The sequence below is a fragment of the Urocampus carinirostris genome, chromosome 11, assembly GCF_059441175.1.
Source record: "Urocampus carinirostris isolate Australia breed hairy pipefish chromosome 11, RoL_Ucar_1.0, whole genome shotgun sequence".
Taxonomy (NCBI): domain Eukaryota; kingdom Metazoa; phylum Chordata; class Actinopteri; order Syngnathiformes; family Syngnathidae; genus Urocampus; species Urocampus carinirostris.
In genome coordinates this window covers 21,717,470-21,730,260 of record NC_142359.1, presented here as the reverse complement: position 1 = coordinate 21,730,260, position 12,791 = coordinate 21,717,470, and positions in this window count along the sequence as shown.

The window sequence follows — 12,791 nt, the reverse complement described above, 5'->3', positions numbered from 1 at the left end:
GCAAAAGACTAGTCTCACGTGTCCATAAATGCGTGTGTCCGTGTGTGCTCGCGACCCACATATTGCTAACGCATTCCTCTAATGTAGTGAAGGGAATTCTGTATCTTTTTAGTTTGGGAAAGCAGCTCTTTTGGCTTGAATTAATGAAAAACCCTGGCTCTTTTAGCTCCCCAGGATATATTTGTTGCTCAGTATGTAACATTTTTCCCACAATTATTTAAAAAGGTGAAAAAGACTCAAAAGGGGGAAAAATACCCCCAAAAAGAGGAAAAATAATACATATAATTATGAGAGTAAAAAACATGAAAACAAGAAAAAAGCAAGAGAAAAGAAGTGAAAACTAGGGATGAAACAAATAAAGAAAAAATGTAAACATGAGAAAGAAAAAAAGTAAAAAGGCTGGGAAATTAAAAAGAAAAAAAGAAAAACAAAAAAGAAGAACAAGAGGAAAAATGTGAAAAGAAGTAAAAAGCTAGGCAAAGGGAAACAAAAGAAGATAAAATATAAGAATAAAGAAATTGAAAAAAAAATAATAAAAAGCAGGAAATAGAAGAACAAAAGAAAAAGCAAGAAAAAAAGGTTTTGGAGGGTCTCTTTTATCAGTATAATTCATGTAATATTATGCACATATTATGCACAATGGCACATATAATGTACGTATTATATATATATATATATATATATATATATATATGTAACGGGTGTAATAATAACTTTTATTTTATTGAAATTCCTGCTAAAATATGTGTATAGTTTTTGGTAAATGTCCTGCAATGCTGAGTCCAACAGTGCCATCTGCTGGTATGGGGTGGGGTTTGGTTTTGGCTTCTAACATGTGACCAGGAGGCGGGGTTTTGTCAGTTTTACCAGAGTACTACAAAGGTAAGACATATCTTTTGGTGCTCCACAAAATAAGTTAATTTTAAACTTTATAACCCCAGCTGACAAATCTCTCACCATGCATAGTAATGTGATTGATATTGTCAAGCTTCTTATGTTTTGATTTGATTTGTCTTACCAAGTTTCAGCTACTCTATTTTTAATTACATTAATGATTGTTCAGCTCAATGCCCCCATTAGCATCTGATTGAATGCTTTGCAGGGTAGTGCAACACTTCCTCCTGTCTTCTTTGTGTTCCGGCAGCTTTTATCTATGCGGCCTTTTTTTCAACTAATAAATAGTTTGATTGGAAAGAAACGGCAAGCAAATTATTTTAGAGCGAGTCAGCTGGTGGGTGAACGGCATTGTGGTCCATACTGTCACAGCAACTGTGTTGGGAATCCATATTGCAGGGATGCAAAATTGGGCCCTCCAAAAGGAATTTCGCTGCCAGTGACAGGGAATTACCGTGTTTTCCACATTTTAAGGAGCACCGATTATAAGGTGCACATAGTTATAACCACCGCAAGGCTTAGGGTTGCACAAAATTTCGTTTGATCTGTTGGAATATGCCACTGATCACAACTGCATAACATAAGATGCAATGGGAATGTACGATTGTAGTGTGGAGTGTGCCAGATACTGTCGACTACCCAAGTAGGGATACAAACAACATCTCAGAAGGCATAAGGTTGTATCTCATAACAATATTTTTTTTGTCAGGGTAGCAAATTGTCAATGTTGTTTTGGGCCGGGCCGCAAAAATATTGTCAAAAATTAAACCCGTCAGTTGTACTCGCAAAGTCATTACAAGATGCATGATATTCTGAACCGAATGACAGTAAGGTAATTGTGGGGAGTAATTTGGGCATTCTCAACTGAATGAAAACGGCGTTGTGGAAAGTAAATCGGTTGTCCTGAAATATATAAACTTATGGATGTAAGCATTCAAAACGTGTGTCACTTTCAACAAAAGTCAAACAACATTCACTTTAGCGTATATGGTATTGGGACTATCACAATAGTGTGATAATGACATAAGACCTAGTGCCTTTTCATGTGACGTTTGAATCCCTAGCAGTGGATAAAATCTAGTGCTCCCACCCGTCCATACATTTTTTTTACAGTACTGTATGTGCACTGTATATAGCTGTAGCCTCACGTACATACGTTTTTAATCCACAGAGGGTTCATCCAAACAAATTGTCTGAGTACTCAGACTTGATTGTTAATTTGATGGACTTTGTTCACATACAAAACCTTTATTCAATCCCGAGCGAGCAGCAGCAAGTCAACTGCAGGAGAGAGAGTGGGAAAGGTGAGAGGAGAGAGAGTGGGAAAGGTGAGATGGCACAACATGCATTTGGACAGGTAACTTAAAATTAGTTTTACCTGGTTATATCAGTATCAGACAACATGCATTTGGACAGGTAACTTAAAATTAGTTTTACCTGGTTATATCAGTATCAGAAATTATTTTCCCCCCATTTTATTAACACTCCACTTATTGAAACATGAATATTTTGTTTGTTTGTTTGTTTGTACATGATTCAATTGTTTGTTTGTTTGTACATGATTCAAATTGAATCTTTTCTTCCGGCGCCGTCACGAATGGCAGCCACTCCAGCAGCTCCCGTGTTATTTTCGATTGTTCTCAGCTCAGGGATGCTGCTGGAAATGTGAATTTCCCTTCGGGGATGAATAAAGTATCTATCTATCTATCTATCTATCTATCTATCTAAGCTGTTTAGGTTTATTTTCGTTTTGTTTCTGTTTTACTAAATATTAATTCCCCTTGTAGAGATCAAAGAGATCAGACCCAGCAGAAAAAGCTAATGTTGTGACTCATCCATTTGCAGGTAAATTGTACCCATTTTTATACTCATTATTGTTTTTATTCCTATTTTTCATATACATTAAAAAAAAGGATGATGTTGGTTAAAATTCAGAGTAAAGAAAAACATGTTGAATTCATTGTAAACGTTAAAAATCCACTATACGATCTCTTGTTAAAAGTATCTTGTTAAAATGCAAAGATTTATAAATGTATTGTGATATTCTAAAATGTATTTTCTGTAAAGTGAAAAGACAGCTCTTTGATATGCTTTGTTGTCAGTTTTACCAGAGTACTACAAAGAGATCAGACCCAGCAGAAAAAGCTAATGTTGTGACTCATCCATTTGCAGAACTGTAATAATAAAAACCTCATCATCCAGTCCAGCGTGAATGTGGATCTTTGGTGGGACACGTACAACGCGGTTACATTGGTGCCGTGACCCGTGACTTCTATCAAGCTCTCCGAACCGAGGACTGTCCTACCTGCCACATCATTTCATGAAGCCATCAGCTCACAGTATTTAAAACTGCTATACAGTGACGTGTTACGCAGGCGATTTTGACTTATTTACATCTTTGAAACATGTTTACTCAGAGCACAAGTGACGTTTCTGAGGGTGTAGCTGATCAGATGACAAATATTATTCAGGAGATAGGACATAAATTGGCTGATAGCATATTCACAAATATACAGTCACGTAATATAGTAGCTCCTAACGCTGCTGCCACACAAGATGTAGCAAACAGATTGAGTCAGGTGGTTACACAGAGAAAGGTTAAGGAACCGCCGTCATTTATTGGGGATGGCTCAGACTCAATAACAATACATGAGTGGGAAGATCTAATGAGGACATTTATTAAAAGGAGTAATGTGAGACTTGAGGAGCAAGCAGAGGAAATCCTTATACATTTAAGAGGAAAAGCTAAAGATGTAGTTAGGTTTGGCATTAGAAACAGTAATATAGACGTCTATACCCGCCCTGACATGATTTATAGTCTTCTCAGGAAACACTTTAGCTGTACCAAGTACTCTGCTGTCCCTCTAGCTGACTTTTATTCAACTTTGCCCAAAGACCAGGAAGACCCCTATGACTACTGGCTGAGACTAAACAGAGCAGCTGACCTTGCCTCTGAGTGCTTGAGTGAGCAGGGCAAAACATTTGACAACCCTGAAATAGAGGTTACTCACATGTTTATTAGGAACTGCCCATGCAAGGAACTGGCACTCACTTACAGATCAAAAACCATCGAAAAGTGGTCTGCATGTGAGTTACTAGAGGTGCTGAATGAATACCACGCTGAGAAGAGCTACAAAGCAGATTCCCTACAACAACCTGCGAATAGAGCGGAAATTGCCGTACACAAAGCTGAGGTGAACCATGGTCCAACCCTCGTGCACGAGCCACCTCAGACTTCGAGCCCACAGTATGTCTCTCTAACGGACGTTATTAGTATGTTGGAGAAAGTTCTGATACGTGTTACCTCAAACCAGTTTCAAGAGAGAAGGCGAGCTCCAACCAGGCGACCTGGAGCCAGAATAAATGGTTTCACTGCCAAGCCATGTATCATTTGCAAAGAAGTCGAACACAGTGCTCTCTCTCATTGCCGAGACAAAAACCTTTGCTTTCACTGCCATGCCCCAGGGCATTCTCGACGTGATTGTCCAGTGACGAAAGTTGTCCCGCTGCCTCAGGGAAACTAACTGATCTGCGCTTAGGGGAGAACAGTGCAGATCAACTGAGTATACCTCCCACCACTAATGTGAAGCCTGACATGCAAGACAATAAATCAATTTATGAGTTGTATAGCAACAAGATACCTCCATCGAAGAAGCTGATCTTTCAGGGGTTTCAGAGAATAGCGGAGACTGACGAACTGTTTTACACACCTGTACTTGTGCAAGAAGGCCCCACTTTCAGAGCGCTGTTGGACAGCGGGTCGATGGCTTGTACAGTAAGTGAGGACACAGCTAAGTACCTCCTGCAGCAATTCCCTGATATGATGAGTTACACGGCCGATGATTATGTCATTGTAGGCTGCGGTGGACACCAAGTTTCTCCCAGAGATATGTACGTCATTCACGTCACAGTTTACGGGTGCCAAATGATAATACCAGTAATGGTGGTGCCAGGCCAGACAGAACAGATGATCCTTGGCAGCAATGCCATCAAATATATTTTGACTCAATTGAAAAGTACTGATGGCTATTGGAGATTAGTTTCCACTCCTGACAACGGTCTGTCCGATAACCACAGTCAATTCCTGTCAATGCTTTCCAACACAGAGAGATGGAGAGGTGATTGCATTCCAGACAAGGTAGGGACAGTAAAGATCAAGAGTTGCGTGACGCTGAATCCACGGACCGAGTACGTTATTTGGGGCAAGTTACCTGAGTTGGCCGGGGCATCAGCGGGCAGCACAGTGGTCGTTGAGCCAACCCAATCTAAGGCTGCGCCCAGACAAGTCCTTGTCGGACGAGTTGTTACTCCACTCTGGGGAGATGGATGGGTGCCTGTTAAAGTCTTCAATCCCACGGACAGAGTTGTGGTGCTGAGAAGAAACAGGAAAATTGCAGATGTGTCTCCTTGTATCGCAGCGGAAGACCTGCCCAATGCAGAGGAGGTCAAGTGCAACGTGCAGAGTGTACAGAGCAAAGAGGTCCGACCCAGGTCAGAAGAGGACATGATGCGTGCATTGGAAGCTCTGGGACTGCAAGACATTGACCTGAAGTCATGTGAGGTTTCGCTGCAGTGTAAAGACAAGCTCCTTCATATCATCGAACAATTCGAGTCAATCTTTTCTCGCCATAAGATGGACTGTGGAGAGGCCAAAGAGTTTGTACATCGTATCCACCTTGTTGATGATAAGCCGTTCCGTCTACCCTACAGACGTATACCACCAAGTCAGTATGAAAAACTGAGGACGACTCTGAACGAGATGGAAGAGAAAGGAATTATTCAGAAGTCGACTAGCGACTATGCATCTGCGCTTGTTCTCATATGGAAGCGGAATGGAGAACTAAGGGTATGTACTGATTTCAGAAGGCTTAATGCAAGAACCATAAAGGATGCCTACCCACTACCGCATCAAGCTGATGCTTTGGCCGCACTTGGGGGAAATGCCTTTTTCTCCACAATGGATCTGACGTCAGGCTACTACAATGTCCCCTTGCACCCTGACGACAAAAAGTACACGGCATTCTCCTCACCATTCGGGCTTCACGAGTACAACCGGCTCCCTCAGGGACTTTGCAACAGCCCAGCAACATTTATGAGGATGATGATGTCAATATTCGGTGATCAGAATTTCATGAGCCTATTATGTTACCTGGACGATCTGATGGTGTTTGCCCCCACAGAGGAAGTTGCACTCCAACGCCTGCAGATGGTGTTTACTCGCCTTAAGGAACATAACCTCAAGCTCGCACCCAAAAAGTGTTTTTTCCTCAGACGGACTGTGAAATTTCTTGGGCATGTCATCAGTGAGGATGGAATTCGGACTGACCCCGAGAAAGTGAGAGCGATAAATGACGTACAAGTCGCTGATCTAATGGAGTCGGATGGCAAGACGCCATGCCCTAGTAAAATCAGATCTTTTCTAGGCATGGTGATGTATTTCCAAAGCTTCATTGAAGCATGTTCTGCGAAGGCAAAACCTCTGTTCAGGCTCACATCTGAATCTGGTGACAAGCATAAGCGCAAGAGAGCCCGCAAGAAAGGTCAAGTGAAGCTGGCGCCTGCAGATTGGTCCGATGCATGCCAGAACGCCTTTGAAACACTGAAGCACGACCTCGTGACTGGTGTCACTCTGGCCCACCCAGATTTTGATGCGCCGTTTATTCTGGCTGTCGACGCATCCTTTGATGGGATTGGAGCAGTCCTGTCACAGCTGCCACCTGGTGGAAAAGTAGCCAGACCAGTCGCCTTTGCAAGTAAGACGCTCTCTCGCTCCCAGCTCAACTACCCTGCACACAGGCTCGAATTTCTTGCCTTGAAATGGGCGGTATGTGATAAATTCAGCCATTGGTTGAAAGGAAGACACTTTACCACGTGGACCGACAATAACCCACTGACATACATTTTGACCAAACCAAGACTTGATGCTTGTGAACAGCGGTGGGTAGCGAAGCTAGCTGCATACAATTTTGACCTGAAGTACATTCCTGGCCCAAAGAACATCGTAGCCGACGCTCTGAGCCGTGAGCCATTTGTACGGTCATGTGTGGGTCATCGCCTTGTTACCGAGCCCTATACCTCGCTCTTGGACCAAGTCAACGGGGTGAACAACAGTACTGTGCAAGAGGTGTTCAGAGTATCCAACAATTGTCACGCTGTTGTAGACGAGAGTGCTGGGACATCAGACGAGTCAGTAAAAAGGGCAATTCCATCAGGCTCCAATGGTTCTGTGACATCAGAAGAGGTTGCTGCTGTCTTCAGTGCTCAGTCCACTGGTGGCGTGGGTCAAGTGATGGGAACAGATGCCAACTTCAATCTTCTGCAGAAGGGAGATCAGTCAACGGCACTCCCACAGAGTCAGCTTGTTGGTTTACAAGAACAGGACAACACAATAAGCAGAACCATGTACTTTGTGCATAGACACAAGAGACCTACCAGGCGTGAGAGAGCTGTCGAGTCGCCTAGTGTGATGAAACTACTGAAGCATTGGAGCAGACTCACCATACAGAATGGCATGCTCTACAAAATAAGGAAAGATCCTCACATGGCCAAGAAAATCTTCCAGTTTGTGGTGCCTGATTCATTGAAACAGAAAGTCCTTCAAGGTTTACATGACTCAGCAGGTCACCAAGGCCAGAACCGTACTTTGTCTCTGGTGAGGCAACGATTCTTCTGGAATGGCATGGAACGTGATGTTGTGAATTATGTCAAATCCTGTCAGCGCTGTGTAGTAGGGAAAACACCGGAACCACACAACCGTGCACCACTCAAGAACATAGTCACCTCTGAGCCTATGGAGTTGGTCTGTATAGACTTTTGGACTGCTGAGCAAGAGAACAAGTCTGTAGATGTCCTGGTCGTAACTGATCATTTCTCCAAGATGGCGCACGCCTTCCCTTGCAGAAATCAAACCGCCAAACAAGTTGCTCGCCGTCTGTGGCAGGATTTCTTCCTTGTCTATGGTTTCCCACGGCGTATCCACTCTGATCAGGGAGCTAATTTTGAGAGCAAACTGATCAAAGAGCTTCTAGAGATGGCAGGGGTGCAGAAATCCCATACCACTCCGTACCACCCCATGGGAAATGGTATCGCAGAACGATTCAACCGAACATTGGGAGATATGATCAGAACCCTTCCCCCTCAGCCCAAAGCAAAGTGGCCACAAATGCTGCAGCAGCTCACATTCTGCTATAACTGCACAGAGCATGAGACAACAGGGTTTGCACCGTTTTACCTAGTGTTTGGTAGGATCCCTCGTCTCCCTGTCGATGTCATGTTTCAACATGCTAATACCAATGATGCTGTTGTCAGCTACTCTGACTTTGTACGCCATCTGAAGAAAGATCTACATGAAGCTGCTCAAATTGTACAGAGGAATACTCTCAGAGAACAGACTCGTCATGCCAAGCTGTACAACCGTAGGGCCAAAGGATCACCTCTCGTCGTGGGAGACCGGGTGTTGATCGCCAACAGAGGTGTCCCGGGGAAACGCAAAGTTGCAGATAAGTGGGAGTCAACCCCGTATGAAGTCATATCAGTCAAGCCTGATCTCAATGTCTACAGAGTCAAGGATTGTCTGACGGGCAAAGAGAAGGTAGTTCACAGGAATTTGCTGCTCTCTGTTAGCTTCTTGCCCTGTGAGGATGATCTGGCCAGCGAATCTGAACACTCAGAGTCTGACGCTGCTATGCATGGAAGTGATGTATGCCCTGATTTACCTGACGCGGTTGAAGACAGTGATGTCCGTACAGTAAACTGGGTGATACAGGCAGGTGAAGAGCAAGTTCATCCAGAGGTAGAGGATAACTCACTAGACAGCAGATCTGATGCCCAGTCCGACTCTCGCAGTGTTAAAACATCCGACTCTCGCAGTGTTGATACATCCAGTCGAGGAAGTCAGCACATCCCCGAACAAGATGTTGACCATACTTCAAGTGACAATACGGAAAGCCCATCACAGTGCTCTGAAAACATGATCCCTTTGGGTATGGGTCTCCCAGACGAGACCCCATTGAACACTGACCATCTGGACGCAGACTCCCCTGATACTGACTGTTTAGACTTGACTGCCCCAGACCTTCAAGCTCAGGTTATTTGTGCTCAACCTAACCGTTATGGTCTTAGGGTCCGCCAGTCCATCAGGCCTCCTAGTCGTCTTATTTGTCAGATGAATGACCATGTGGTAGGTGACAATCCTCTGTCCGCAATATCTGCAAGTTCCTAGTTTAAGTTCAGTAGAGATGCACTTTCAGTTTGAGTAACAAAGCTTGAGTAAGAAACAAGAATTGTGCCTATGTGAGCACTTACAACTACAGGAACAATGTTTGATATTTCAGAGATGTAACAGGCATCTTTGAGTCTGTGCTTAGTTAGGAGTTTGATCGCCTCCTTTCTTTTCACACTCCTTTTTGGGAGAGTTTTAGAACTGACATGCACTTCAGTTTGTTCCTTGTAATACTGTACCAGTTTTCGTGTCCTCTTTTTCATCAGTATTTGCCTTTTTGGCATGTGATTTTTTTTTCTGTTTAGTGTAGCACTCCCATATTTAGCAGAATTTCAGGGGGGTGTATGTAACGGGTGTAATAATAACTTTTATTTTATTGAAATTCCTGCTAAAATATGTGTATAGTTTTTGGTAAATGTCCTGCAATGCTGAGTCCAACAGTGCCATCTGCTGGTATGGGGTGGGGTTTGGTTTTGGCTTCTAACATGTGACCAGGAGGCGGGGTTTTGTCAGTTTTACCAGAGTACTACAAAGGTAAGACATATCTTTTGGTGCTCCACAAAATAAGTTAATTTTAAACTTTATAACCCCAGCTGACAAATCTCTCACCATGCATAGTAATGTGATTGATATTGTCAAGCTGTTTAGGTTTATTTTCGTTTTGTTTCTGTTTTACTAAATATTAATTCCCCTTGTAGAGATCAAAGAGATCAGACCCAGCAGAAAAAGCTAATGTTGTGACTCATCCATTTGCAGGTAAATTGTACCCATTTTTATACTCATTATTGTTTTTATTCCTATTTTTCATATACATTAAAAAAAAGGATGATGTTGGTTAAAATTCAGAGTAAAGAAAAACATGTTGAATTCATTGTAAACGTTAAAAATCCACTATACGATCTCTTGTTAAAAGTATCTTGTTAAAATGCAAAGATTTATAAATGTATTGTGATATTCTAAAATGTATTTTCTGTAAAGTGAAAAGACAGCTCTTTGATATGCTTTGTTGTCAGTTTTACCAGAGTACTACAAAGAGATCAAAGAGATCAGACCCAGCAGAAAAAGCTAATGTTGTGACTCATCCATTTGCAGAACTGTAATAATAAAAACCTCATCATCCAGTCCAGCGTGAATGTGGATCTTTGGTGGGACACGTACAACGCGGTTACATATATATATATATATATATATATATATATATATATATATATATATATACTGGACTGTCTCAGAAAATTAGAATATTGTGATAAAGTTCTTTATTTTCTGTAATGCAATTAAAAAAACAAAAATGTCATACATTCTGGATTCATTACACATCAACTGAACTATTTCAAGCCTTTTATTATTTTAATATTGCTGAATTTGGCTTACAGCTTAAGAAAACTCAAAAATCCTATCTCAAAATATTAGAATATCGTGAAAAAGTATACAAGTAGGCTATTCAACTAATCACCTGAATCATCTAATTAACTCAAAACACCTTGCGAGGGTTTCCTGAGCCTTAAAAACACTCAGCTTGGTTCAGTAAACTAAATCACAAGTATGGGGAAGACTGCTGATCTGAGGACCATCATTGATACCCTCCATCAGGAGGGTAAGACACAAAAAGAAATTTCTCAAAGAGCAGGCTGTTCACAGAGTGCAGTTTCAAAGCATATCCACAAAAAGTCTGTTGGAAGGGAAAAATGTGGCCGGAAACGCTGCACAACCAAGAGAGATGACCGCAGCCTTAACAAAATTGTGAAGAAGAGCCGCTTCCAGAATTTGGGGGAGCTTCAAAGACAGTGGGCTGAAGCTGGAGTCCAGGTATCAAAAGCCACAGTTCACAGACGTGTCCGGGAAATGGGCTACAATAGCCGTATTCCCATGGTCAAGCCACTTCTGAACTCAAGACAACGGAAGAAGCGTCTGACTTGGGCTATGGAGAAGAAGCACTGGACAGTTGCAGAGTGGTCCAAAGTCCTCTTTTCAGACGAAAGCAAGTTTTGCATTTCATTTGGAAGTCAAGGCGCCAGAGTCTGGAGAAAGGCTGGAGAGGAGCAAAATCCAAGTTGCTTGAAATCCAGTGTGAAGTTCCCACAGTCAGCAATGGTTTGGGGAGCCATGTCAGCTGCTGGTGTTGGTCCACTGTGTTTCATCAAGTCCAGAGTAAATGCAACTGTGTACCAAGAGATTTTAGAGCACTACGTGCTTCCATCTGCTGAAAAGCTCTATGGAGATGAGTATTTCATTTTCCAGCATGATCTGGCACCTGCCCACAGTGCCAAAACCACCAGTAACTGGTGCACTGACCATGGCATCACTGTCCTTGATTGGCCTGCTAATTCCCCTGACCTGAACCCCATCGAGAATTTGTGGGGTATAGTTAAGAAGAAGATGAAAGACACCAGACCTACAAATGCAAATGAGCTGAAGGCCGCTATTGAAGCATCCTGGGCATCAATAACACCTCAGCAATGCCACAGGCTGATTGCCTCCATGCCACGCCGGATTGATGCAGTAATCCGTGCAAAAGGATTCCCAACCAAGTACTGAGTGCATCAATGGACATTTTCAAATGTTTGATATAGTTTTGCTGTTATAAAATTATTTTTTTTACTTGGTCTGAGGAAGTATTCTAATATTTTGAGATAGGATTTTTGAGTTTTTTTCAGCTGTAAGCCAAAATCAGCAATATTCAAATAATAAAAGGCTTGAAATAGTTCAGTTGATGTGTAATGAATCCAAAATGTATGACATTTTTGTTTTTTTAATTGCATTACAGAAAATAAAGAACTTTATCACAATATTCTAATTTTCTGAGACAGTCCAGTATATATATATATATATATATATTGGTGTGAAGCACATTGTAAAGCGCTTCGGGAGGTCTTCATTGACTTGATAAGCGCTATATAAACGCAGACCATTTACCATTCTACTAAATGTATACAGTTTGTGATTAAGGACTAAACAAATAACTGTGACTTGACTTAAATGCTAATAGCATTTATTGTTTCACTCTCCATTAAACGTACACCTCATTTAAACATCGAACCTTTTTATCCTAAGTAACTTAAATTGTGAGCAACTGGTTACCCTAAGTGACACAACAAAAAGTCGATTGAAAATATTGACTTTTCAGTGCAACAAAAAATAAATTACAAAATACAAGAATAAACTTAATAGTTTTTTTAAGAAAAAAGTCAACACATAATCCACGGGGAAAAATCCTTTTTGGCTGATCACCCGAAGAAGAAAACGTCTGAAAGTCTACTGTCTATTGTTCTACATAATTAAGCCTGAGCTTTTGCTGGATGTGCTGTTGGGTTATGTTTAATTTTCACTAGTGCTGTGCAAAAATATAGGGGTACTAACAGTGTTGTGTTTCATTGAAATAAGTGCCCTCACAACTGTGATCTTATGCGCCTAATAACATGAGCACTACATTACCCAGAATTCCACAAGGTTACGGAGCATGCGCGGTGTATCCCCTTTTTGTGGGTTTACCTGCTCATGCCAGTGGCATGCCTGTTCAAGCCGCACGCCTCGTCTCATTATTGAGTGCACGAGACGAGACAAATGTTAAATAGTTGTTTAATACATCGCCATCACCACGAAAGATATTGGATGCTAAACCACATTTCTATTTTTTGAGTTTCTTTGGCAGACGGCTTCCGTAGCTACGCAAGCG